Here is a 25,709-nt window from a genome sequence, read left to right as displayed (position 1 = left end):
TAATGCGCGATGTGGCTAACAAGAACGGCAAGCTATTTTTATTTTGTTTACCGTATGTTGTGCAGTAGGGACTCCTCCAAACTGGTTCTGTCCCCGAAGAGATTCATAGCTTCCCTGTGAGATCCACAGGATACAATTAGCAAAATTAGAAGACCCTATTACACCCACAGAATAAAAACTAATGCCTTAGAGTGGCATTCTCCGTGCACATCTTGTCGTGCATGCATGGGAATGTGTGTATGCAAATAAGTTCTCCCTTGGCAATCTAGTAGTCACATCTCAATGACATTTGTGTTTTATAATGCAGGCTGTTCTTAATATTTAAACATCATCGTTATATATTGCACACAGCAGTGGGTAGTTACTTGCTGGTTATTTTTAGGCATAGAGGGTTACTTTTTCAACGATGTTAGCTGAGCCACTTCTGTTTGGATTTCTGGAAGGACTTGCAGTTCTTCAAAGCCCCTGTTAAGCCCACCCTCTGGTTTATTTGGGGTAAAGGTAGTTTCAAACTCGAGCTCAGTTCTTTTTTTTTTTTTTGGAATGAAACTTCTGCCTGGGGAAGCCAAGGGAGAGGAGGAAGAGAAAATCCAGCACATAAACTCTTGGAAAGGGATTGCACCATTACTGCTAATGCAGTGGCATTTAATCTCCTCTGATTGTCCTCTAACTGTGCATGCATCCGTCAATATTTTAGCAGCTCTGCAGATAAATGGGCTTGAATGCCACCTTCCACATAAAGCAGAGGTTGAAGGGCTCCCCTGAACCTCCTGCCTGCCTTTCTCATCATGCAGGTAGGTGTCAGTGGTAGGTTTTCCCTGCACTTACTCCAGCCCTGATCACTCATGTAATTAGATCAGGCTGCCATGGCAACAGACAGTGTTCCTCGTCCATTCAGGTGGGTTTGCCTGAACTACTCCAAGTGTTTTATGCACAGCATTTGTGCTGCCCAAGCCAGATGAGAGACTTCACTATTTCAATTGCATCTTTTTTCAGTCATTTGGATGGCAGACACTGAATGAGGCTTCTAGCTACTCAACTTTTATAAAGGAGATCAACAAGCTGTTCTTACTGGGTACAGTATGTAAATGCATCTCCCCAGACAGTGAAAGGCGCCTGACAATCCTGCTGGTGTTTATTGTGAACAGATCAACAAGTATTTGGTACTTGTTAGAAACCTTTCAGAGCTTACTAAAGCAACATTTCTTTTGCAGTCTGGTGCCTTGGGCCTTCCAGGCACTTAACCCTTTCAAGTGTGAAGAGCAACCATCCTTTGGATCCCAAATTGCCTGTAGTGATGGCTGGCGTTCCAAAGGGTTTATTTGGGGGAAGTAACTTATTGGAATAAGTATATCCCTCTTGTTACATCTTAAAATTTTATAGCCATGATTAAAAATGCTGGTACTGACAGTCAGCAGGCATGATGAATGTATTCATTCTTCATTTGGATCTGTTGGCTGTGATCCTTAATAGTAATTTAAAATACTTATTTTCTCATTTGAGAGAAAGATGATAAAAGCCTACAGCCGGTCGACTGATAATGTGCGGTGCTTTTACACAATCAACAACTTGCACTCTATTTTAGGATGTAATTGAATGAGTAGCATTCTAGTCTTTGCATTACGACATCCCCTTTTGAAGACTGCTAAACCAAGAAAAATAATCTTTTGGGAAAAAAAGGAAGAAAAGTGGCATGAGTTACTGAAGCTGTGTTGCTTAGGCAGCCCAAATAAGGGGGAGTATTTTAATAACCCTGATATTTGAAACAAAGAATAATTGAGAATAATAGTGTGATGATTTAGTGTTGACCCTGCTGGTCCATTTACAGTTTTATGGCTGCCTAGCTAACGTGGTAAATCATACCCCCTCCCTTCTCCCAGAACTGAGAACTACTCAACTCTCCTTACAGGGGGTTTATGAGTTTCTACCGGTTAGTAAGTTTACGTGGTTGGTAAATTCACTGTGGCCTGGTCAGATGAAGCTCTGCTGTAGTTAAAATGAGCTGTTATTTCTGGGAGGTAAATACAGGAGAAGCAAGGATATAAAATAAGGCACAGGAGTTTAAGTGTTACACAATGCCTCAGAGGTCCTAGATTATGTTGCACAGCATGTGGAAAATTGCTTTACTTGCCATAAAACGTGTACTTGTAGTTTTTAGTAAACAAATAAATTCACGCTAAAAAATATGAGAAATGTTTGTTTTTGATTGAGAACCCGTGAAAGACCATATTTTTCTCTCTAGATTTCGTTTTAAGAGGGTTTGGTAAACAGAAGGTGGCATCTTGTTAGAAATGTTATGACCAGGCTTCAGGCCTCTAAATTGCCTTTTAGAGAAAGATGAAAGAAAAATTCTTTAGCCGGTAGGTTATATGTCAAATGTCTGAAGATGGCCATAAGTTTCAACATACCTTACTTAGTTGTCTGGGAGTCCTGGGAAAGGCCAGCTTTAAGAGATTACTAAAATATTAGTAAACATTTCAATGGCTCCTGTTTCTGTTGTCATTATAGAGTTCAAGGACTCACATTTTTTCTGAGTAATGTGGTGCCTTTCTTATTTTTTTTTTTTTTCCATTCTGAAATGTCAAGTGGATTTTGCTTCTGCACATACCTTGAATGACAGTTTCTGATGACTAACACATTGTTAACACCCGGCTCACTTTGTTTCCCATTAGAAGTTAGTCAATAACCATGTTTTACTAAAACCCTGAAACTCATGTAAGTAGGTGAATTTGGGAGTGAATGTTAATTCTTTAAGCCATAGTTATCTGAAAGAAAATGTCGCTTAGACTCTGAAAAGCTTAACTCTCTGCTTAGGTAAAGTGACACAGCGCAGCAAGACAGACTGTCTTTTTTAGGGAGAGAGATTATTTGACGAACATTGCTTTACATTTTCAGAGTAATAATGTAATAGTTTGACTTCTGTGAAACACTGAGATCAGTGCAGCTAAAATACTTCAAAGTACAATTTCACTCTGGTCTTCCAAGGTTGTCAGAAGCAGGCCCTCCTTATTTTCAAAAATTCATTGAAAACAATAAATTGTAGAAGTGCCAAGAGAGGTAGTGATTTCTGTTCCAGTACTTACATGTAACACTTCTTTTAAGATATGACTTTTTGAGTCATCAATGACCCTGTTCACATTTTAGCTTCATTTAACTTAGTTTAATAGAATAAATTTACTCTTAAATGTTCTTTAAGAAGTTATATAATGAATATATAGGGTGCTAGTTATATAGGGTGCTAGCTTTATAGTTTTTTAAAATGTTGGCTGAAACTGGTAATTGGATTGAGGTTTTAAAAAATATAAATGCTCAAAATTTATAGAAAAAAAGAATATTGTGTAGGCAAATCATGTGTATTTGTAGAAACTTAATTTTTTCCTTCTTTCATAATTATATTATGTAATTCTATTTCGTCTTCATCAGTGTAGTGATATATTTTAGAATCCTCATAAATCTGAATCTTTCAGACTAATGTTCCATAAATATTTGTACTGCAAATTACCACCACCCCACATGTACTAAAACATGTTTCAAACTATTGCAGACAAAGAAGCAACAAGCCTTATATTTTGTTGGATATGTTTGATGTTAGCAGAAATCTTTCATTGATTTTTCTATCACTTTTAATGCATCCCATTTGTGGAGTAATAAAAACAATGCTAATTGCCATAATGTAAGCAAAAATTGTACCCTACCTCAAAACTACTGTTCAGAAAACTCATGGCAGTGTAATCAGTGTATTGACTGGACAGGGCAAGGGTGTCCTGATTATGTTATTTTGGTGTACGCTGCGATGAATTCATTTGTCAAGGATGCTCTTTATGGAGGGAATTAGGAAGCAGAAGTTTATAGTGATAACTGCCACAGCTGTTAAACCCCTAAGCTCCTGTGCTTCTAAGGCTCAAAGAGAATGTGTGCTTCTGTCACTGTGTAAAACAGCTTTTCCTTTATTGTGCCCTTAGCTTGGGCCCTGTCTCCCACATTATCTCCTGGTCTGTGTAGCCCACCACGTCTGTATTATTTGGGCCATCTTCCTTGGTCATCTCCACTTTGAGTAGTGTTGTTTTTTCGTGTCCCACTGTGCTTTTGAAATACTAAATATTCCACTCTGATTGCATATCATCATATAAAATCTCATCTAGGTTACTTCCTTGTACACTGTTTGTGTGATTTTGCAACGAATTCCCACTGCCCTTATTCCTGCCTCTTCCCTCTGATGGAATATAACGAGTTACATCAGCTCTATTACCCCAACTCCTGAGCCATAGCAATAAGCAGGCGGACCAATGTGAGAGTAAATTAATATTTTACAGCATTTGCATCACATTTGACTGTTCTCTGCACTTCAGCCGATTGGGAGGAGGACTGTAATTTGGACTCTATAAAACCTTATCTGCCAGGTGATAGGTAAATAGAATTGTGTGCACACACGTCCATAGATGAGCAAACACTCCCAACCGTGAGCTCACCCAGCACTCCCTGCAAATCCACGGTACCTGCAGCTTGTTGCAAAATGATCACCAAAGTCTTTTGAAGCACATGTGAGATGTTACCAGGTAAAATCAAGACTCCCCTTTCAAGCAAGTTTTGTGAAATTCTGCTTGACTTGGCCACTGTTGGTAACTCCACAGATTTCTTGGTGGAGGGACAGTGGCTTTCAGCATTTAAAGGACACTAGAACCGATGTCAACTTTTTTTCAGTTTGCACAAGGGGAAGCCACGGACTATAACAGTTCTTTTGCATAGCATGGAATAGATGCTAAAATAAATGCTTGGTGAATGGGTTAGTTAGAAGGAAGAATACTTTGGCTACTATTCATCACTTTGAAAAGTGCTGGAAAGAAATAGAAGTTATTTTCCTTTCCAGCTGGGCTGTGCTCTTAAAAATAGCGAGTGTGTATGGATGAAAATAATCATGACTACTGAGATGTGTTACCATGTACCCAAGGATAATTGGCTCACTTACCTGTTTACAGATTATTCACATTAGAGATCAGATTCATAGCTCCAGAATAGTTTCTTTCTGACACCCAGTGTAATTCTGGGCCTTCTCCTTCCTACTGTTACCTGGCGTGAGCTTAGGAAACCCAAACTAAATTTAAAATCAGCCTAAACAAATGTGCAGATCAGCTCAGCAATCAAAGACTGTAAATCAGTTCAGCTTTTCCTAGTTTGGGGATTATTTTATCAAACCGTGCTACTGGTTCTTTGTTTTTAAGATGGATAATTGGGTATCACCAGTATTTAAAAATATCATTTGAATGGGTAGGGATAAATCATATGTTAGTAGATCAAGTCCTCAATTTCTTCCGTTTTTATGCATAGGTCTTTACCTCACAAAAACTACTGCAGGCACCAAGCTCCCTGATGGAAAGGTATATGGAACGTCCATTCCTTCTCTCCTCCATCTGTTCCCACCTTCACTCATGTAGCATACGGTGGATAATTTTTACCTGACCATGCGCAAGGCACTGTAGCAAAATGAAAATGACATAGACATACATTCAATCATTAAATGATTTGGGATGGAAAGTCTGGTGAGGATGTTCGTATTAAGATGCTCTTCTGCTCTTCTGCTCTTCTGCATCTTTCTGAAACCCACTGGACTCATAAGCTAGCAGCTAAGTTCTTTCATGATCATCTCTCAGGTTGCATGTTGACAGATAATATATGCCACATTAAAATTAGGCTTTGGCTTGATTACCGTTAGGTCCATGTCCATTTCCACCTGATAGTCCTTGTGAGTACCAGCATGTGTTTATCAGATGTTTGGCTAGAATCGTTGAAGAAGACGGTAATAGTGACTGGCTCATCTGGGGAGATCACGCTGTTAATTCGACTGAAGGGATGACCTTTTGTGTGTTGGCTTCCCTCTGAGCCTTGGGCAGTGAAACCAGATCTGCTTTTTAAGCTGGCTGGTGTCTGTGTGATCATCATAAAACAAGATGCAAAATCCAATGTTCTTAAAATTCATATTTTAGACCCCTAAGTCTAAATATGTATGTAGACCCCTAAGATGACTTCTTTTTAAAAGCAGTTTATTCTATTTTTCATTTTGGATCTCCTCTCCTGCGCTTCCTGGACCAATCACAGAAGCATCGTGCAACAAGTCACCAGGGTGGTCCGTTCAAGCTGCAGGTCTGTCTGTCCTCCTTGCACAGCAAACTCATCCTCCACTGCCACCGAGGGGAAGTACTTCACATGTCAGGTGAGCATTTTTGGGTGCTCCTTGTTTTCTTTCTAAGAGTAAAGTTGACCTGAGACAATTGCCTACCAGCCATGTTTCAGCACTTTGGTGACTGTTGAATGTAATGTTCTTTGCAACCTGTATTGTGTGGGAAATTGAGAAATTGAGCCAAATTTTAAAAAAATAAATTTGCACGAAAGCTTCTGTTTGCTTTAAATTATTTGGTTCATGAGGAAGTCTGTATTTGACTTTGTGACAATAGATTGCTTCTGTTTGGGGCCTGAGCCTGACTATTTTAATCGTCACTTTTCCTTGAGACAATTAAGAACATTAGGCTGTCAGATATGTTCCGTATCAGTTTTCACATTTTAGGTTTTGATTGTACTAGAATTCGCATGTAGGGAAACCAGAACTGTTTGCTCCATCATTGGCAACTGGTATTTGTTGCATCTTGAATTTCTTTGTGTCTGTTTGGATTTTACAACTTCCTGATTTCCTCACATACAGTAAATTCTTTTGGCCTGGAGGGTCATGCAGCACAGGGTGCAGTGAGGGCTGATGACTCATGGTTCTCTGTTAAGGAGAAGATGAGAGGATTCGGCCATGAATGAAATCCGGAGTTAGCTGGGACATGGGGTAACAAGAGGTGGCCAACAGAGGTGTACACAACCCGAGAGATTGTGAAATAGAAAATAGGAGATCGATTTCTGTTTGCCTTGGGAGCAGTCCCGCTGGAATCTGTGGAAATAGGCTATATCAGAGGTTCCCAAGCCTGAATGGGCAGCGGAATCACCTGGGAGAAGTTGGGGCCCCACCCTGGACCTCTTGAATCAAAATGCTCGCTGCTGGTGCTCTGAAGCCCTGGCTGCTCAGGTGTTGCTGCTGCGTGCTTTTGGGCATGGCTCTGTTTCCTTACTTGGTGAGAAGCACTGTCTACTTTTACCAAACCTCACATTTGCCAAGAGGCAGATATTTGCTTTTCCAGAATGTTCATTTTGAAAACCACTCACCTGATTTCTCCCTCGGTCTACTGAAAATTGGTTACGTGACATAAATTCCATGATACCTCAGAGTCCAGAGCTCTGGAAGTAAACCGTCTGGACCTCAAATCTGGAGGTGCTACTCTGACCTCGAACAATTCTGCATCCTTCCTGTGCCTCAGTTTCCTCATGAGTAAGATGGAGACAGCACACAGGGCTGCAGAGAGGATGGGGGAAATGATGGGTGCACTGTGGTGGGTGTTGTGCTTGGCCAGTGGCTGGAGACCTGTTAGCATCAGCTTCTACTGCTAGCAGGTAACTTGTCTCTGGCCAGGGTGCTCGTACTGGGCTTGTTTTCCAGTGTCTGTTCCTGGACCATAAGTGGCTTGGAACAGGTAAATACACCTAGACCTTGGTCTTTGGACCAACCCTGTAGACATTTGCAGCTCTGCAAAGTCAGTGTGCCTTCTATTTATTTTTCTGAATTGTACATTCTGAATTTATCACAGCTCTCTTATCGCGGTAGGATGTATATGCAGGGTTTTAAAATACTGTTGTACGGTGAACCGATGAATCGTGTGCATAAATGGTTATTTGTGGTTTGAGTGAAAACAAAGACCTGAGTGACCTAAGCAGTAAACCTCAAAAAGGGGAGCTGGAAAAGTCCTCCCCCAGACAAGGTGGAGGAGAGAGGGAGCTATTGCAAACCGTATTCTTGTGAATGGTCGAACTGGGTTCATTACATTTTATGGGCTGTGGATTAGAAAGGTGCTCTTTAAATGGAAAGAGAATAACAGAGAGTAACTGCAGGGATAAGCCTCTTAAGGGCTACAGGTGCCCGCTAATGGGAAGGGTGCGGCAACTTCCTGTTGATTTCTTCTTGCTCAGTGGGGTCCCCATTTAGCAGTTAGATGCCAGGCAGAAAATCTTCACACTGCAGTTTTGGGGAGTCTGGCTCAGTTGCATTTAGGGTGAATACATATGCAATTATTTTTTTAACCTGTGGTATTTATAAAAAGAGTCACTGGTCATAACAAAATATCTCAAGAATTTTATTGTGGAAAAAAACCAGCAAGAATTCCTATCTCTTGGTCACATGCAGCTCATGGAGAAGAGACTCAGGTGTTTCTAGTCTAATAAGCAAGTCTATCTTATGAATACTCATATTGTATTACTGACAAAATAGTGCAAAGTCACCTTGAATTTTCAGCAGCTGACATTTTCTGTGATTGCATTTAAAGGAAGCTTATACGCCTTATCTAAACATTTTGCATAAATAATGGCCTCATTACAGCCCTCACGACGGATGACTAAATGTGGGCAGGAGACGGTATCATTCATGTTGTACTCAGTTATGTTCATTAAGTATTTTTTTAAAAATGAAATACTGGATTACAATTATTTCTGGTTCTAGTCTTTTTATAAATACGCTATAGCTATAGCAAGTTATGACCTAACTAGTTCACAGTTTCTATCTATGTGAAGAAATGATTCATGCATTTATTCATAGTGTGTGTGTGTATATGTGTGTGTGTGTGTGTGTGTGTGTGTGTGTGTGTGTGTGTTTAAACTATTGCATGGTGCTGTGGAAATGGAAATGAGTAAGAGCTGCCGGAAGGAGGTTATAATCTTCATGGTCAGGCAGGGGAGAGAAGAAATGTCCTGAAATAGTGAACACAAGGCAGAAGTGGGCGGGTTGTCCTTTCTGGGGGAACTTCACAGGGGGGGAGTTCAGGAGAGTAATGCCAAGGAGTTCAGAGAGGGACCTGGGAGGACTGGGGCAGAGGACCACTGAGCTGATCTGGGGGGGGGGTGGGCTGGATTGCACTGGAGCGGGTAGTGACAGAGACCAAGGATGGCCATCTAAGTGGCTGGGATGGAACCATCCAGTGCTCAGTATGTAACTGACCAGGCCACCGTGGCAGAAGCACAGGTGCTGGCCAACATCCAAGTTTCTGGAGTCAGGCAGACAGGAGGGAGGGTGGGATAAAATGGCTGCAGTCACTTTGGAGGAGCCATTGGACTAAAGGTGATCTCGGAAATTGGGCTTTGGGTTCCTGTGTCTGATAGAGCATTGGACACAAGGCGGGAGGGGACTAAATTTCAGGACGGACAGGCGGTGGCCTAGAATGTGTGGAGGATAGGGTGGCTGGATTGTTGTGGCACTGCCTTCCTGAGCCTCCTTCCTGAGCCTCTTTCCTAAGCCTCCTCTTTAAGACCTGGGGTGAACAGGTCGGGGGGAAGAATCGGGATGCTGTGCAGGTGCATTACGGGGGGTCCCTCCCCCCACAACTCAGACACCTTGGAAACCGAGAGCTCAGCTGCCACTCAATGAAATCTCAGCGAAACCTTTATTCCTGTAAGACCTTCGAAAAATAGGAACTCGAGGTAATTTTAGCTGCGTCTAATATGAGAGCGTATGAACATGCGTGCCGCTCTTGAAATTCAGCACACGCGGGATTTTCCATTTCAACAAATGATTCCTCAATGTCCCCCTAAACAGTCTTATGAAGAAGACGATTTTCAGTGGTGCCCTGTACATAGTGACAACAGTTCCAGGGTTTCCTTTGATCTTCTCCACCGTGGATTCATTCATCTCCCGTGATAACTTGTAAATGACATTGTGCTGCCTACTTGACTCTGTAGCAATTGTTCGTCTGTGGCAATTTGTTTACGGTACTTTGATAAATCACATTAATATGGGTGTGTTTTGTAACATTAGAGGACTCACCAGAGGCTTTCTGCAGACTTTAAAATATATATATATATATATGCAGATGTATGTAAAGAGGTGGGGAGATAGGGATACCAGGCCTCTAGACGTGGCTCTTTGAACAGTTTGGCTTTTTATTTATACTTTGTAGAAGGTAAAAAAAAAAAAAAAGAAAAAGAAAAATACAGAATGGGTGAGCCTTAGTTCTGGGGAGAAGGTTAGTCTAAGATTTCTTGGCTCATAGGGAAGGGGAAGACTGGAATGATCTGGTTCTGTGGGGAGCTAGTGAGCAATCTGTGTTCATGTAATTAGGGCACACTCGAAGGTTATTTAAGATTTTTATTTATTTATTTATTTTGGCCTGAGTTATTTAGGTGGGTTTCTGTACTACCTGCCAATGGCTTAGAGTGCAGGCAGTGATTTACCTAACTTTCTTCAGAGAGGCAGGATTAGGACAGGAGCCAGAGGGATGGGGAATCAGTTCCAGGGCATTCTGTCTGTGGTTGTTTAGTGAGCATCTACTGTGTGAGACTGGATATGCCAGTGAGGCCCTCCAGAGAACACAGAGATGACCAATTGCTCACAGTTACACACTGAATCTTCACGGTAGCCCTTTCTTATAGGTACTCTTGTTACCCTCATTTCACAGATGAGAAAACTAGCACAGAGAGGGTAAGTAACTTGCCCACGTTGACCCAGGAGTTCAGTGATTGTGGTCATGCTCTGATCCCAGCTTCCCTCTTCACTTTGGCTGTAGATTATCTCCCAAACTCCTTGAGAACCTGTCTTTGAGAAGCTTACAGGCAATACATAAGGCAGGGCATGCCAAGAGTAAGATTTTAAGAACCATAACCCAGAGTGCTCTCAGAGGTCAGGATCAGGGCAGGACCCCTGTTCCCGTGCCTGCCTGTCCATTCAGTCACACACCGACTTTGTGATATAGGCTGTCTTTCGGAGATTCCTCCATTTCTTTCCCTCTTCCTCCTTCCTCCCTGAGATTCCTACGCACTTTCAGTAATTATTAATTGGAGAAAATGATGACAGAGGCAATATGCTTATCTGTTTCAGGGGACTGGCTTAAGTTGGCTCCAGATGTTGCTTGGCATCCAGAGTCCCAGGGAGAGGATGAACTTTTGACTTTTAAAGGAGCTTCACTGGGTCACTGCTCAGCTCGCAAGATTTGACAGACAGGCACAATTTCTCTCTCCAGTGTGCTGGTTGGTGGTGTGGCGCTCACTGCAGGCTCTGAGACCAAGATGTGCGGGGTGGCCCTGGGAGCCCCGATCGCCCTTCCCCTCCGGTCTGCCCCTCTGAGTGCCTCGTTTTCTCCCCTTCCCCGGCTCAGTGCCTGGACCTTAGCCAACGCAGGTCCAGTCAGGAGGAAGAACCATCGCTTCCCTCCGCCTGCTTGGGTAGAGCCAGATTGACTTTCTGATGTGGGTTTTGCTCTTGTTGGCTTTGTGTTTTTGCTCTTTGGTTTTGGGGGTGTTTTTGGTCTTCAGCTGCAGCGCCTCTCCCTCCATAGACACTCGGAATAGGAGCGGCCTTGAGATTCACTGCGGAGCGGGTGCCTGGCAGCTCCATCGACACCACAGCTGTAATCATATGTGATGAATTTTTATTTACAGATTAGTAGACTCTGACTCTGACATATGACTAGCCGGGAAGCTCCTCCCTACAACAGTTGTGTGTCATCTGCTTCAGAGAACTAATTGCTTGGCAATTCCCCTTTGGTAATTCCCTCTTTATTTTCTGATGAGTTACTTAACAGTGATGGGCTTGTTGAGCAGAGCGTGGAGTTTACCGTGGGCTCCAGAAACGCCACCGTAGGCCTGGGGGGCGTGCTTCTGGAATTCTGTTGAGCTTTCCCAAAGAAACACTGAAACCATTATATGGCCAGTTAATATTTCACTCAGTACTGGGTTCCACATGGAGCAGCGTGCAGTTCTCCAAGAGAAATCAGAAGCAGGCCTCTTCAGAAATGTACCCCTGTGCATTAGAAAATTATTAAAAGGGAATTTAATCTTTATAGAATGTTTAATGCTCTTTTAAAAATATGACTTAAGGTGGAGAAACTTTCGCATACACTACGGAGGGAGTGTGGTTTGGAAGAAAGCAATTGGACTGACAGTTTGGAGCCCAGGTGACTTGGGCTGCCTACTCCGACCTGGCTGAGCCTCAGTTTCCCATCTGCAGAAAATAAGGAGGTTGTAAGAAAGGACCTCTCCGGCTACTTCTATCTGCAGCATTTTACGGTTCCCTGAATAGATTTTTATTGTGATTCTTCCTCTCTGCTCCCCCCAAGACCTTGGCTTCTGTCAAACATCATTTGCTCTTGTTTGACTTTGTGAGGTTTTAGAGTTAATTAGCATTTATATTTGAGCTCTTATTGTGTCATTATTTAGAGAGTAAGTCGTAAGTGGTGCCTAACATCATTTATCAGCCCATCTCTATTAGTTCCATACCTAAATACTTCCTGGGCCTCTTACTCTTCTTGCTGCCGTACCCCAAACAACAGCTATTTCTGGAGGTGGAATGCCTTGTAACTGGAAAGAATCTTTCAGCTAATTGTGGAGTTATTTTTTTTTTTTTTTTTTTGCAAGAGGAGTGCAGAAGCTCAGCTCTTCCAGGCAGTGGTATCACGGGCCTTATTCTGCTTTTAATTTGCAAGTAGAAATCCTTTTGATGTCATTTGGTTTTACCTGCAGGTGCAGGTTTTGTCTCCAGGTAATACCTTTTCTCTTCTGCATCAACTTCTCCAATTAGTGTGTGCAGTGTTACCTGTCTTTTTGGTTAATTTATAAGCAGCTTTACTGAAGCCTCTTGATTCATTGTAATTATTAATAGTCTCTTCAGGCAGCTAGTGCAAATAGAAGAGGTGATGTTGGCGAGTTCTTTTGTCTCCTGTTGTTTGGTTGTCTTACTTTGTTTCCTAGGGAGAGGAAAGGGCAGAGGCAGTATCTAATGGTGAGGAAAAGTGAGGGCTTTGAAATCAGGGAGACTGGGGCTTAGAATCCTGCTCTGACTCCTTAGCTGTGCGGCCTTGGCCATGTCTTACATCTGCGGTCCTCAGTTTCCTCATCTGTTCAGTGAGGGTGAGGACACCTGACTTGCAGGATTGTTGGAATGGAGGTATGTGTGCTCACTCTAGGGGTTGCCTAGGGTGGGACCTCCGCGTCAATAAAAACCGATGCATTTACAGGAAGGAAGGAGAAACCATAGTATTTGACAGCTGGGAGGAGATCCAACAAGAACAAAGAACTGAGCAGTGTTGGTAGCAGGAGCTTTTTAGAGTAGCTGGTCGTGGCGGCAGGGCTTGGATCCCAAATGCACTTTTGAGCTTGGAAATGATCAGGATATGATGATCTCTGCAGGCTCCACAGAAGAGGGTGTTTTTCACCCTGGGATTGATAGAAATACTATATTTCCAACATTTATTCCCTAAACCTTATAACTACAAAGGGAAGCCAACCAAAACAAAAGTTCCCTTTGATTCCTCCATTCCAGTCCCTAAGTCATGTTCACTTTACCTTGTTGTCTTATAGTTCTTGACAATTTGAAATATCTCTCTTTTTTTTTCAGTTTTGCTTTTTTCCATGTAGCATAAACATTTTCATTGGCCACCTAGACTAAAACGATGACATTCAAGGATGATGTAACATTCTGTCAAGTTGTTCTCTTTTGAGTCCCACATTGTTTTGGCGTTCCATTTGCTTCCGGCTGCTCAGCGTTATCAGGCTGCGTGAGTATCTCCTGAAGTGTGTGTCACCCAAGGCACCTGACTGTAGCACGCCCTCTCCCTGAGTTAGAGGAGTGTGCTCTGAATTGCTTTCTAAAAGGCCTCTCCATTTACATTGTTACTAATGATATAGAAACGTGTCTGGCTTCAACCTGATTAATTGCAGGATTTACCATTTTTTTGTGTGGCTGATTTAATAGGCTCCTTGGTTTTGAGATTTGCATTCCTTTGATCCCTCTCAGAGATGGAACGCTTGCATCTCTGTTTATTTCCTAATTGTCCTCTTCACAATTAGCAAATGAGAGTCTTGATGTTTCCTAATCTGTGTACATCGAGCTCTTTATGTGTTCTAGATATTAATCTTTTTGTAAAGTCATATTTGCAGCAGCTATTTTTTTGTGGTCCATTTTTTTTTTTTTTTTTTCATCTCACTGATAACACTTTTTGTTGGATGAAAGTTCGGATGTTTACTGGGTGCATCTCTCTTTTCTTGTGCTTGTACCCTGGGCCACCCTGGGAGGAGCAAGAGGACCACCACCCAGGTTCTTTACTGGGTGACCCACAGGTTGGCTCTGCTGAGAATAGTTCTCCTGGGAACCCTGGTCCTCGGTTTCCAGGGGCCTCCTTTTCTCTCTCCTCTACCAGGTCTTCACTCTGGCCCTTACCCACCCCCACCCCTGCCGTGCCAGCTTCTCTGTCCTCCCTTGTGGGTCCCTGTTTCCCTGAGAGTCTGGCTCGGGGAACAGTGTTTGGCTGCCTCCTGTATCTGGGGGAAGTCTGCAATGATTGGGCAGGAATTTCAAAGATGTCCAAGGACCCTGGTGGGGAGACTTCACTTCCTCACACAGTCCCACGCCCCACAGGGCTGCCCTGCCGAGGGTGAGCTGCTTGGCTTTGATTTCTCTCCATGCTGGATCAAAGAGGGTGAGACTAACCTGCGCCCTGCTAGGGCCGCTCCCCACTGGAGAGGGCTGTCGGGCAGGAGGTTGGGAGCCCTTTCCTGGTCCTCGAGTTTGGGGCAGTCTGGTTCCAAGGTCTTGACTTGGGCTAGTGGCTCAGCCAGACTGGGGTGGCTTGGCATGTGAAGTACCTCTTCCACGGCCTCTCTGTAGGGACTCCTGTCCTGGTCCAACCCTTCCCCTCCAGAACTAGAATGGACACTTCTGAGTATCAGAAATCTGTTTCCATCTCTGTCCTCCCTAACCCCGCCCCTGGTTTTTTATGGACCAGTCCTTAACCTGGCTCCCCTGGTCTGGGGGCCTTTGCTTATGGCTCCAGCCCTGTCGCTTGGGTTGCCCTGTGTCCGCTCCACCTCTGTCGCTATTTCCTCTGTAAAGTGTCACATTCTCTCGTGTCCCAGGTTTTAGATGTGCTGTGCCTGCTTCCTCTCCCTGGTTCTTAAGATCTCAGCTTAGATTCCCCTCCTTGGGGAGCCCTTGGACTCCGTTATTTGCAGCCAGCTCCAGACTCCGGGGGTCCCGTCCTACCCTTCCTAACTCTTTATGAAGCCTTTTCCCAGCTCAGTGATGGGAGGGTCTGTCCCCTGCTGCCACCTTCTCAGCCTCTGGCTTATAGTCAGCCTTCAGTAAACACAGGCATTTCCGTGCCATCTGAAGTCTCGGGTTAGGGGTTTGATGGGAGCCCTTCTAGTGATAATTGTCGCCTGGGACCACTAGGGGTCTAGTGGGCCACTGTGGAGGAACAGGAGATGACATGCTGTTGGCGTGGCTTTGTGCACCCCGACAACGTGTGGAAAAAGCGGTAAGAATGTTGAAGAAGCTGTGCTCAGGGAAAGAGCGGCCCAGTGATGAATTTTCTGGAACGAAAGCTCTATGCAATAAACGTTGGATTTGCTCGGTTTAGAGCTTTATAATACTGCACGCATAACCACAGAGACACTATTATTGTTGAAGTTCAATGCAGGAAAAAAAAATGGCTTTGTTTTTGATTGTCTAAAACTCTCTTCGTATTGGAAAAAATTCTGTTGAATTTTGGTTGTGTGATGATTCTTAGAAGCACAGCTTACTGTGCTGGATGATTGAATGAACCCGAGGTTCTCGTTTCTAACACTGACCTCTGACCTTGAGCTGTCTCTCGTAAGAGCTCCTGAGACCCCAGCCTTCCACTCGGGTGAAAGTTCCTGGTGACATCATTATACCAGGAGGTAGTTTTCTCTGGAAGAAAGGAAGTTTCTGAACCAGGCTGCTGAGGGGTCGGTGAAGTACCATGTGGAATAGGGAACCCTATGAAAGGAGTGGGAGGCCCCCAAAACCTGCTCTGCATGACACTGCCCAAAACAAATGGGCCTGATGGGATGGGAGGGTAATCGGAAGGTGACGTCTGATTCCCTTTGAGTTGGTGGGCCAGGGGGTCAACCACCTCTCTGTCTGGCATTGGTTTGTCTAGGAGTTGCCCCATTGGAGGACACCTGGGGCAGGTAGAGTTGTCCAGTTGAGGTGGCTGGCGTGAGGGACCATATGTCAGACCCTGTTTTAGGTTCCAGCAGGTATGGAAATGGGGACATGAAGAAACCAAGGCCCTCTTCCCTCCCTGGCTGTAGCATCCATGGGGAAGTGTACTCTCTACCTTGTGCTCTGGAAGGTTCCAAGTGGCAGGAAGAAAGAACACGGCGTGAATCTTGCTTTGATTTCGCTTCCCCTTTCCCAGGCTCCATCTATGCTTCACCCCTGCAGCCTCCTGGGCCCCTCACCCCTACCCTGGGACATCCTTTACCAGGAACATGGGAAAGGGTGTTCCCTTGAATGCTGCTTGAAGGTAGCAGTTTGGGTTGGCTTCTTTTTTTCTTTTCTGAGTGGTCGTAGGTCCATGAGACAAGTTTATCAATGATTTATTGCCATGAGCAAAGATGGTGTGTTAGTTTATTTAAAACCCTCCTTCTCTAAAACTTGGCTTTCTGTTGCATTTAAAGGACATATGGTGATAGCCTCTAAGCTCAAATTTTGGTGTTTTATTTTGTCTTCCCTGTTCTATTTAAGCCTCAACCCTTTGTACCTTTCTCTACTCTTCAGAAAAAACAAGTTGTATTTTTTTTCCATCTCGGCATCATCCACAAACTATTTTAACAGTCTGAATAAACAGATAAAAGGAGGAAGACATGGGTTTTTTTTTTCCCTCCCAGAAAACTGTAGATCTATTTCAATCATCCTAGAGATTAGCATAGGCACACATGAGCAACAAACAACACTGAAATGAAGAAAAATATGTTTCTCCACCTGACCTTGAATAGGGGTCCGGCCAGTAGTTTCAGAGCCTTCCCCAGATGAGACTCTGGAATTCACAGTTCACGTTGTCTTTGAGCCCTGGAGGGAGGGCCATTAATCTATGGAAATGAACAAACACTGGCTGTTTGCTGTCCTGCTGTGCAGAGAACATTTGGTGACCTGACTAATCTCAAAGTTTCTTTCTCCAAGTGGTGCACTGAAGTCAACTCTTAGCCCTGAAATCTCAGGAAATTATTTCCTTAAAAAAAGAAAAAAAAAAAAAAATTTAGCTCTCCCATTTTAAGTGTCCAGGGTCTTCAAAGACTTCACTGGGATGAAAGTCCTCTCTTTCCTGTTTCTCTTAAGGGACTAGTCAAAACTGCCCTTGTCTCATGATTGTGTTTTGTAGTCTGAACCTCTGATTTAGTAACTACAGCCTTAAAAACCACAGTCATCTAGACCGTGTGCAACGACTAGTGTGTCATGGGTCTGCCTTGACTGATAATAGCACCTCTCAGAATCCAAGTGCCTGCCAAATTGCTTCAGTGGATAGTCATGGAGACTCCGTGCGTAGGGCGTAGCCTCCTCGTTTTCTGAGAGAAAATAGAACCTAGGGGTTCTGAGACCGAGTTACTAGGTTTCAATGACGGGATCGTTGGGGCCGTCACCCTGGCTTTCTGACTTGTCATTTATCTCTTTTCCATCTTCTGGACAGTCCACATACTCCAGGAATCATGCAGCCGTGTCTCTGGATTCATAAGGACAAGACCCAACAAACACCTTGACTTTGTTTTTTGATTTGGTTCAAGAGGGCAGTTTTTAGCTGGAGCTAGAAAGTTGAGGAAATACAAGGGTCCAGCCCCTTGGGTATAAGCACTCCATAGTTACCCCTGAACACAGTTCGTTCTAGGTTTAGATGTTAGGTGTGTTTGGAGTGCTTACACCCAAATGTGATGGGGGGTGGAGAGTGGGTCTCCTTTTAAAGCCACTGTACCTTGAAGTTGTACTTCTTAGAGCTGTATTTCCTTTAATGCACCCATGTCAGCAAGTTCAGAGACATCAGGAAACCAAATTGATCTTGAAAACGGAATCTTAAAATCAGATGCCACCTTCTCTGAGAAGTCCTTTCCAGTGAGGATGGGAAGATAGAGTCTGGTCAATTCTTGATCTGTCCATCTTTACTGCCTTCCTACTGGATGCTGTAGAAGAGGTGGGTGAGGGAAGCTCATCCTGGGAGCCAGCCTTCCAACTGCTGGGCAGGACCAAGGCAATGCAAAAACTTCACATCTGCAGAGAACACAGTGGCTGCCATAATGAAGTATCCAGTGCCCAATGACCCTGAGTGGTTAATCTTAGTAAAATACTGTCCAGCCCTTGGTGCCAGAGCCGACATGATTGTTGAGAAGCCTCTTCCTTCTTTGCAGAAGTCATCGGGTGCCGGTGACCACGTAGTTGCAGAAATTCTTGGCATCTGCTTCACTTTTAGTCTTGACTGAAGCCAGGCTTACCGGAGACCCTCATTAGCGATGCTCCACGCGAGACCAAGGCAATCTCCCTCACCCCGTCTCTCTCTGTCTCTCAGACATCCCCCCTCAGCTTCTTCCCAGCTTTCGCCGCAGCCATCCAGGACAGTCAGCCCAGCAGGGAGTTTGTTTGGCAATGGAGTAGCTAAGTATGTTTCTCTCTAAAAGGTCACAGATAGAAAGTGCTGGTGGACATCTCTTGTTGCCCCAAGATCTTCATTGGAAGCCCTCCAGATTTGCTGTCTTTGCTGTTCAAAGTCTTAATGAACTTTCCAGGAGGCAAACTGTGTTACCATTTATTCTGGGCCACCCTAAAGGATGACACCCAGTTCCAGAGACCTCCTCTTGGACATCGTCCCTGAGATCCAGCGCTCTAGCTGTCTGCTGGTCCGGGGCCTGTTTTGGACTGGTTTTGAGCTGGTGCAGGCTTAATGTCATTAATGGCCAGGACACTGCTGTTGAATGTGCTGCTTGATCAGCGGACAGCCACCCTCCTTTTGTCACTGGCAGAGCACGCGTCCATCTTGAGCTCTTGGGGAGTCTTTGCACCAGTATGCTAGAAACAAGGCACCAGTCCATCCTTTCCATCTTGGCATTTGCCCACGGGCATATCCTGGGGTGACCTGCTGTAGAGGGAGTGGAGGATAAATTCACCTTGCACAGGCTTGTTCCTGCTAGTTCCAGCCTGTCTCTCGCCACAGATCGAGCTTTTAAATACACCAGTGATTGGTTTTGTGTAGGAATGTGTGGATTGTTGGATTGGAAGAATTCTCTCCCTGGATTTCTCGTGTTTACATAAGCAGACATTTTTTAAAAAAATGTTCTATTGCTGATTTAAATAGCAGGGCTTATTTTAAAAAGTTATGGATGCTTAGAGCTGGGGCTGTAGCTCGCCTAGCTTGTGCGCGGCGCTGGATTCGCTCCTTGGCACCATAAAAATGAAACAAATAAAATCAAGACATGCCGTCCATCTCCAACTACCAAAAAATAAAGAGTTATGGGTGCTTAAAGGTGGTACAGAATAAAAACGCTAAGTTTTGTTTTTCTTTATTGCAAGTTGTAAGGCCACCAAAAGGTGTATATTCATGTTTTGTCAGGAAAGGGTCAAAACAGAAATTTTGCAACAGAGACAAACTAGAATAGAACAAGTGGAAACAGAAGCTGACAAATCTATGCCTCTTGTTGGGAGTGCAGCCGCGGAATGTTATGTAGGACCAAAAGGAATGGAGGAGATATTTCAGTAACATTTTGTTCTCTGTCAAAAACCTTCTGAAATATAAATCTGCTGTGTATTGGAGAAAGGAGACAGCAATTGATTCAAGTTGAATGGCTTTCATTTAACTAGAGTAGCCCACAGAAAGCAGCCCTTGTTCTGACAACCATATTTTTGAATTTTTTGACTTAAAGAAAATTGAATTCCTGTTTACATATCTTCTAGGATTGTTTTATGGACAAAGACACAGGTCAAATCCCATTACAGTGGCAAGTGTTACAGCAAATAGAAACATTTCTAAATGAAATATAAACAGATCTAAGCCATGGCCAGAGCCTGAAGTAATACCAGGTTGGGAATATGAAGCCATTTGCAGCTATAAATACTTGAGTTGTAGATGTGCTTTTTAAAAAATGAATTCTTTAAAAAAAAATCCTAGTCTTTTGCCAACACACACCCATACACATACTTCACCTATTTGCATAATAGAGGAGAAAAATTTTATATATATATATATTATATATATACCCATATATATAATATATATATATTCAACTTTATTTTTGTCTCTCTGGAACAGAATATCTTTTTTCTTCTCACAGTGGCTTCCAGAATTGCTTCCAATTACTGAAATTTCTTCATTCTCCACAAATATGAATGTCCTTCTAAGGGTCTCGCCATACCAACCAACCAGCCAAGAGCCAGTTAGCGATTTAAGGAGCTGGACTTTAAAATTAAGGGCTTCCTGGAAGGGGTGTTCTGATTCCGTTCTCCATTCTTTACCTCTGGAGGAAAAAGTAGGTGCTTTCTGTTTTGTGTTTTAAATCCCCAGATCATCCGGGCACTGATCCTGGACTCAGAGCGTCATTTTTAGCAGTAACTATTACTCCTGAAATATTCTGGCTCTCCGTGGCCTATGGTTCTGTAAACTTGAGTTTCCCTGAATGCCATTAAGGACTTCAGTGCAGAATATCTTAAACTTTTATGGTTGCCAATCCAGAGAAAGCTTCTCTGGGAATAAAGACCTGTTAGGTTTCAGCCCTGTTTCTCCTTCAAGGTTCTCCCCTGTATGCCTGTGTTTTATTTCCTTTCTGTGTTTATACTAATTCACAACTTAAGTTTATTGTTTTCTTACTTGGAAGCTACTTCAAAAAGAATTTGCAGCTGATGAAAGCATAGTACGGTTTCATCCTGCTCATTGCTCTTACCTCTCCTTGCCGGACCCTTGCTTCTCTCTGTCCCTCTTCTGGGTTTTCATCTCACTCAGCAGTTCCAGTGTGTGACCCTGAAGGGATGGTTTGCGTTTCCTGACCAACTTCTCCTTGCATCCGAGTTCATTTCCGGTCTTCAAGCTGCTGGCATCCGCTCACCTTCTCAAGACCGAACCTCCTTGTGCTGGGACCAGCCTTGACCACATTATTGATTTCCTCCTCTCTCTCTCTCTCTCATCCCATTGTTATTTCCCAAGGAGGAAAATCTAGTTGTCATTAAGAACTTCATTTTGTCATTTCATCCTAAAGATCTGTTCTCCTGCTCCACTGTACAGCTTCCGACTATAACAACCATCAACGGGACTTTGACAAATGAGTTGTCCCTACACATGCTTTATAATATTACACTCACTGTTTAAAAATAATTAAGCTTCTCTCTATGTTCTTCGCTACGGGTCAGGAACCTTACTTGCTTTGCCATCCAACACAGAAGTTAATCACAAACGGGTCCTCTGAACCAAATAATTAAAAATAGAGGGAAGTCTCTGAACCAGGAGGTTGGCAGAGAAGTCCGTACTTCCATCTGTGCCTGGTTAGGAAAATATCTCACGATGTTGAAATAGCATCAGGCTTGCTCTCTTGTGTGAGGGTGTCTGTGTGTCTGCGGGTAATTCATTGCTCTGAAGATTTGACTGTTAGCTACTCTTATTTTTAAATAGTCACTGGCCAGGAAGCAGGAAAGCAACTCCAGGTGTTTTGTATATTCTTTATTTGCCGGTTTCTGTAAGAAGCAACAATCTTGCTCGCGCACTGAAAGTTTTCCTGTTAGCCTGCCTTAGAAAATGAAAGAGACACGTTTTGACTCTGAATTTTCTTTTTTTTTCTTTCTTTCTTTTTTTTTTTTTGCTTGCGGTGCTGGAGATTGAACCCAGGGCCTTGTGCTTTTGAGGCAAGCACTCTACCAACTGAGTTATCTCCCTAGCCCCATCTTTATGTCTTTTGATTCTTCATGTACAACTTACCTTTGCTAATGACTTTCAGGAGCTGTTCTTAATAGACATGAGATGTCGATGAATCTATCCAATTTGGAATGTGGCATATGAGGAGTTTCTGCTCCCTGGGGAGGGGATTTATGCCTGGAATAGACATCAGACTCAGATTGTGAGTGACTGACTTGGAGAGGAATTCTATCCTGCAACTTGGAGTTTTCTTTCTTAGCAGTGATCAGTATCTCATAAAATATATTCCACTTTGGCCAGTTTTATAGTTGGGATATGACTTTAAAATATGTTTTTGTTTATAAGTTTTAAATTGTTAGGTGATAGAAAGGTCAGTACTTCTGGTATTTTCTCTGTTGCAGTGATCTCTTATCCCTGGAAAATGCTTATTTTAGGTTGGTTTCTCACTCCCAGGAGAACTGTTCTATTAAATAACAACTAATGCCCAATAAATACACCGAAGGGAGATTAGGAATTATTAGCAGGGGGAAAAATCAAAAGAAATGTCTTACTTTCATTCCTCTGACCCTGAAATATATCTGTTTCTCCGGGTTGTCAGTTTCTTTATGTTTCCAGAGACTTAGAGGGTAGACCTATTCTTAATGCTCTAATAATAGAATTAAGCACTGAAATCAAGAGCTGTGGATTGACCATGCTCACATTCATTGAAATTAAGGAAGGAGGAATAGCTTCAATCAATTCCATTGTTAATGTAGCAGTGGATTCCTGAGTGTAGCTATCACATTAGCTTGATTAGTTAGGTGGTTTGTCATTCATGAAATTTGAAATCAAAAGGGCCCCCGAACATCGCTCTGTCCAACTTCCTGCTCTTACATGCAGCCCTATTCATTTCTTGTAAGCCTGCCACGTGGGAGGAGGCCTGTATGCTAGAGGGAACCAGAAAGTTGAGTAAGTTGTGGCTCATGGCTTCAAACAAATTTATCTGTGACTTCCTTTCCTGTGTTATTTGAAGGACACATTTTAACAAGAGATAAGTGCTCATAGTTACTCTCTGTCAGTGTAAGATATTAGGAGTTAAGTGTATTTTCTGAACTGTGGGACACATAAGGGCAAATGATAAATGTCTTTAGGTTACTGCTGGATTGTGCTTGCTGTCCATCCCAAGACAGAATTCTGGTCTTATACAAATTCTGTCTTATCCAAGACAGCTAACATTGCCAGTATTAACGTGTCTCCCCAGAAAGAGCACTTGAGTGCTCAAATTCTTCACATTTCCTATGGAACTGTTAGATTTGTTTCTCCTCTCCATTCGAGCATCTTCTAGACATTGACATCTGGAGTTTCCCTTTAAAAAAAAAAAAACAAAAAACACAACGACCCAGAATTTATACATATTTTTGTGGAATGGATCGTTGCTAATACATATTTACTTAGCTGATTTGTGATTGAAAACACAAGGAACAGTGTACACGCTTAAGAAAGGTCGCAGGGCAGAGAACTATTCTTTTTGTAACGATGATGGCGGACCTGCTGAGGAGTTAAGATGGTGGGTCACTGTACTAATCACTTAATCCGCACAGTAAGCCGAGATCGCTGGTCATTATCTCCACTTCACAGATAAGGTAACTGGGTTAGCAGTTTGCCCAAGGTCACAGAGCCTGTAAGGGGTGGGCCTGTGACTCAACTCATGACATTTCAACCTCAGCCCCTAGGTGCCTAATGAATTGACCGCCTGGGGTCATTGTAGGACTTACCATATTGTTTTCAAAAACTGTTTTTACTAAATGTTGAGTAAATATACTGAGTATATACAAAAGCATCCTCACAAAATAAATGTGAGTTATGAAAAATAAAGATTCAGTGAACATTCCCTTCATTCTCTACCCAGAGTTTTGAATAATCACCAACTTAATGTCCCTGTGTGGCCCTTTCTGATCTTGTCACTTTACTTTTCACCTTAGAATCCCAGGGACTCAGGAGGCTGAGGCAGGAGGATCACAAGTTCTTGGCCAGCCTGGGCAGCTCAGTGACCCTGTCCCAAAATAAAATTAAATAAAAAGGGCTGGGGTGTAGCTCAATGGTGGAGCACCCCTAGGTTCAATTCCCAACACCATGCATACGTGTGTGTGCTCACATAACCACTAGAAAAATGATATTTCAAAACATTTTTAACAAAAGTGCATGCTAACCAGATCATTATATATATATATATATATATATATATATAAATATATATATATATATATATATTTTTTAAGTTTTTAATTTTTCCCACTTTTTCTCCTCCCTTCTCCCTGCTTGGTCATCTTTCTGACCTCTTCCCTGGTTTCTCTCACCATTGGGGGGCACAAAGAAGAAATGAGTCAGACCTGCTTTAAAAAGGGAAGAACCCGGGCATGGTGGCACATGCTTGTAATCCCGGCAACTCTGGAGGCTGAGGCAGAAGGATCACAAGTTCAAAGCCAGCTTCAGCAACTTAGTGAGGCCCTAAGCAACTTAGTGAGACCCTGCCCCTAAATCAAAAATGAAAGGGCTGGGGATGTGGCTCAGTGGTTAAGCACCCCCTTGCTGTGAGACTGGGGTGTGGGGAGGTCTTGGTGAGGCCACAGGGGTTTTGCCTCACTCAAGGCACACATCCTGTTTCAAGTGAGGTGTGCCCTTGGGACCACCTGTGAAAGGGTGATTTTCTGTAATGGTGCTGACAGACCTCTTACAAGTTTGTCAGGTTATGATCCACCAGAATTAGTTCTACAGACGTGGTTTTCAATAGTGTGACTTGAGAACGCAGTGTATTCTCATAACCAATGTGAGGGCATTTGGTGACACAATCGAAGGCCATTGCATGGAACGTGTTAAGATGCTAGAACCCTGTTGTCCCTTCCTATTTTAATGCAGTCTTTCAACAAGTAGTAATACCTGGCAGTGTGTATAAAAACCAAAGTGCATTCTGGCCTGGCAGGAAAATAAAATTCTTTCATCGGTTGGGAAATGTATTCAGATAATTCACTGCTTTTAAACATTTTCTAAGTAAAGAGCTTTTTGTATTTTGGTTGCAAATTGCACTCTGTTGTATGAAAGTTTTTCCAAGGACCATGTTGGAGGCAATTTAATAGGAGGAGACAATTTAATAGTCTTAGCTGTTTGGAAGTTAGAACTATTTTATGTTACTTCCACATAATTATGAAACTATATATGAATTTTAAAAGATGGAGAAGAACCACATCTACTGAAACATCAAAGTACCTAAAGTCTCCTCTGTGTAAATATGTGTGGAGTCACTTTCATGTCCACGTTCACACGTGTTCCTTGGTTGCTAGTATTTCCTAGTGCTGCGTGCATTCCTGTGTGTAAATATTGCTTGTGTCCTTCATGGAACCAATGGCAGGGACCCTTGGTGAGCTGGTGGTGTGATCTGGAGTTTATCAAACGGAGTGATGTTTTCATGATAGGGGCCTGTAATAGTAAGCAGTGTCACAGGGAGGTTGAAGTGTGAGTGTGTGGCTATTTTTATCTTCTTTCTCTTGTCTTTCTGCTTGGAGAGGAATCGATGTTGAAGTAATGTGCCTGTTCAGCTTCCAGAAGGGAATAAAAAGAGCTGCATATGACACTTTGTTGCGGTTTGTCCGTTGTCTCAAAAACATGCCATAAAAATATGGAAACTAGAAAAACCTTGGCAAATGTAGCCCCAAGAGTGTTGCTGATTTAAAACCTGCATTTGAGAATTCTGAGTGCTGTTCTGTGACAGCTATAGGAATTGGCGCCAGCTAAGAAAATTTACAGTTTAATACTTTAGAGCAAATAATTGCTTAGGATGCTTGAAATAGCCCAGGAAATGTGTAGAGTGTTTACTTGACATTTGGTATATCGAACACTAATACCGAAACAGATTCTTTGACCACAGAGAATGCCAGTGTAGGTGGGGTGGAGGGTAGATGGGAGACCAGAGGCAGAGAAAAAAACAGC

General features: G+C 43.0%; 1 protein-coding gene across 5 annotated transcripts in view; it reads left to right on the top strand.

The window, feature by feature from the left end:
* Atxn1 (ataxin 1) overlaps positions 1-25,709 on the top strand; it is a 377,602-nt gene that overhangs the window by 1,909 nt on the left and 349,984 nt on the right. For 3 of the 5 annotated variants that reach the window (XM_047557703.1, XM_047557702.1, XM_047557704.1), the window contains exon 2: positions 6,094-6,208. The gene's annotated coding sequence lies outside the window, so the exon portion shown is untranslated. Of the gene's footprint in view, positions 1-658; positions 795-6,093; positions 6,209-25,709 lie in introns of those variants that run through there. The other 2 variants (XM_047557705.1, XM_047557706.1) reach the window with 2 other exon arrangements.

The sequence above is a fragment of the Sciurus carolinensis genome, chromosome 7 (genome assembly GCF_902686445.1).
Source record: "Sciurus carolinensis chromosome 7, mSciCar1.2, whole genome shotgun sequence".
Classification (NCBI taxonomy): Eukaryota; Metazoa; Chordata; class Mammalia; order Rodentia; family Sciuridae; genus Sciurus; species Sciurus carolinensis.
The sequence above is the reverse complement of the archived record's forward strand: the minus strand, read 5'-3'. Positions and strand labels throughout refer to the sequence as shown.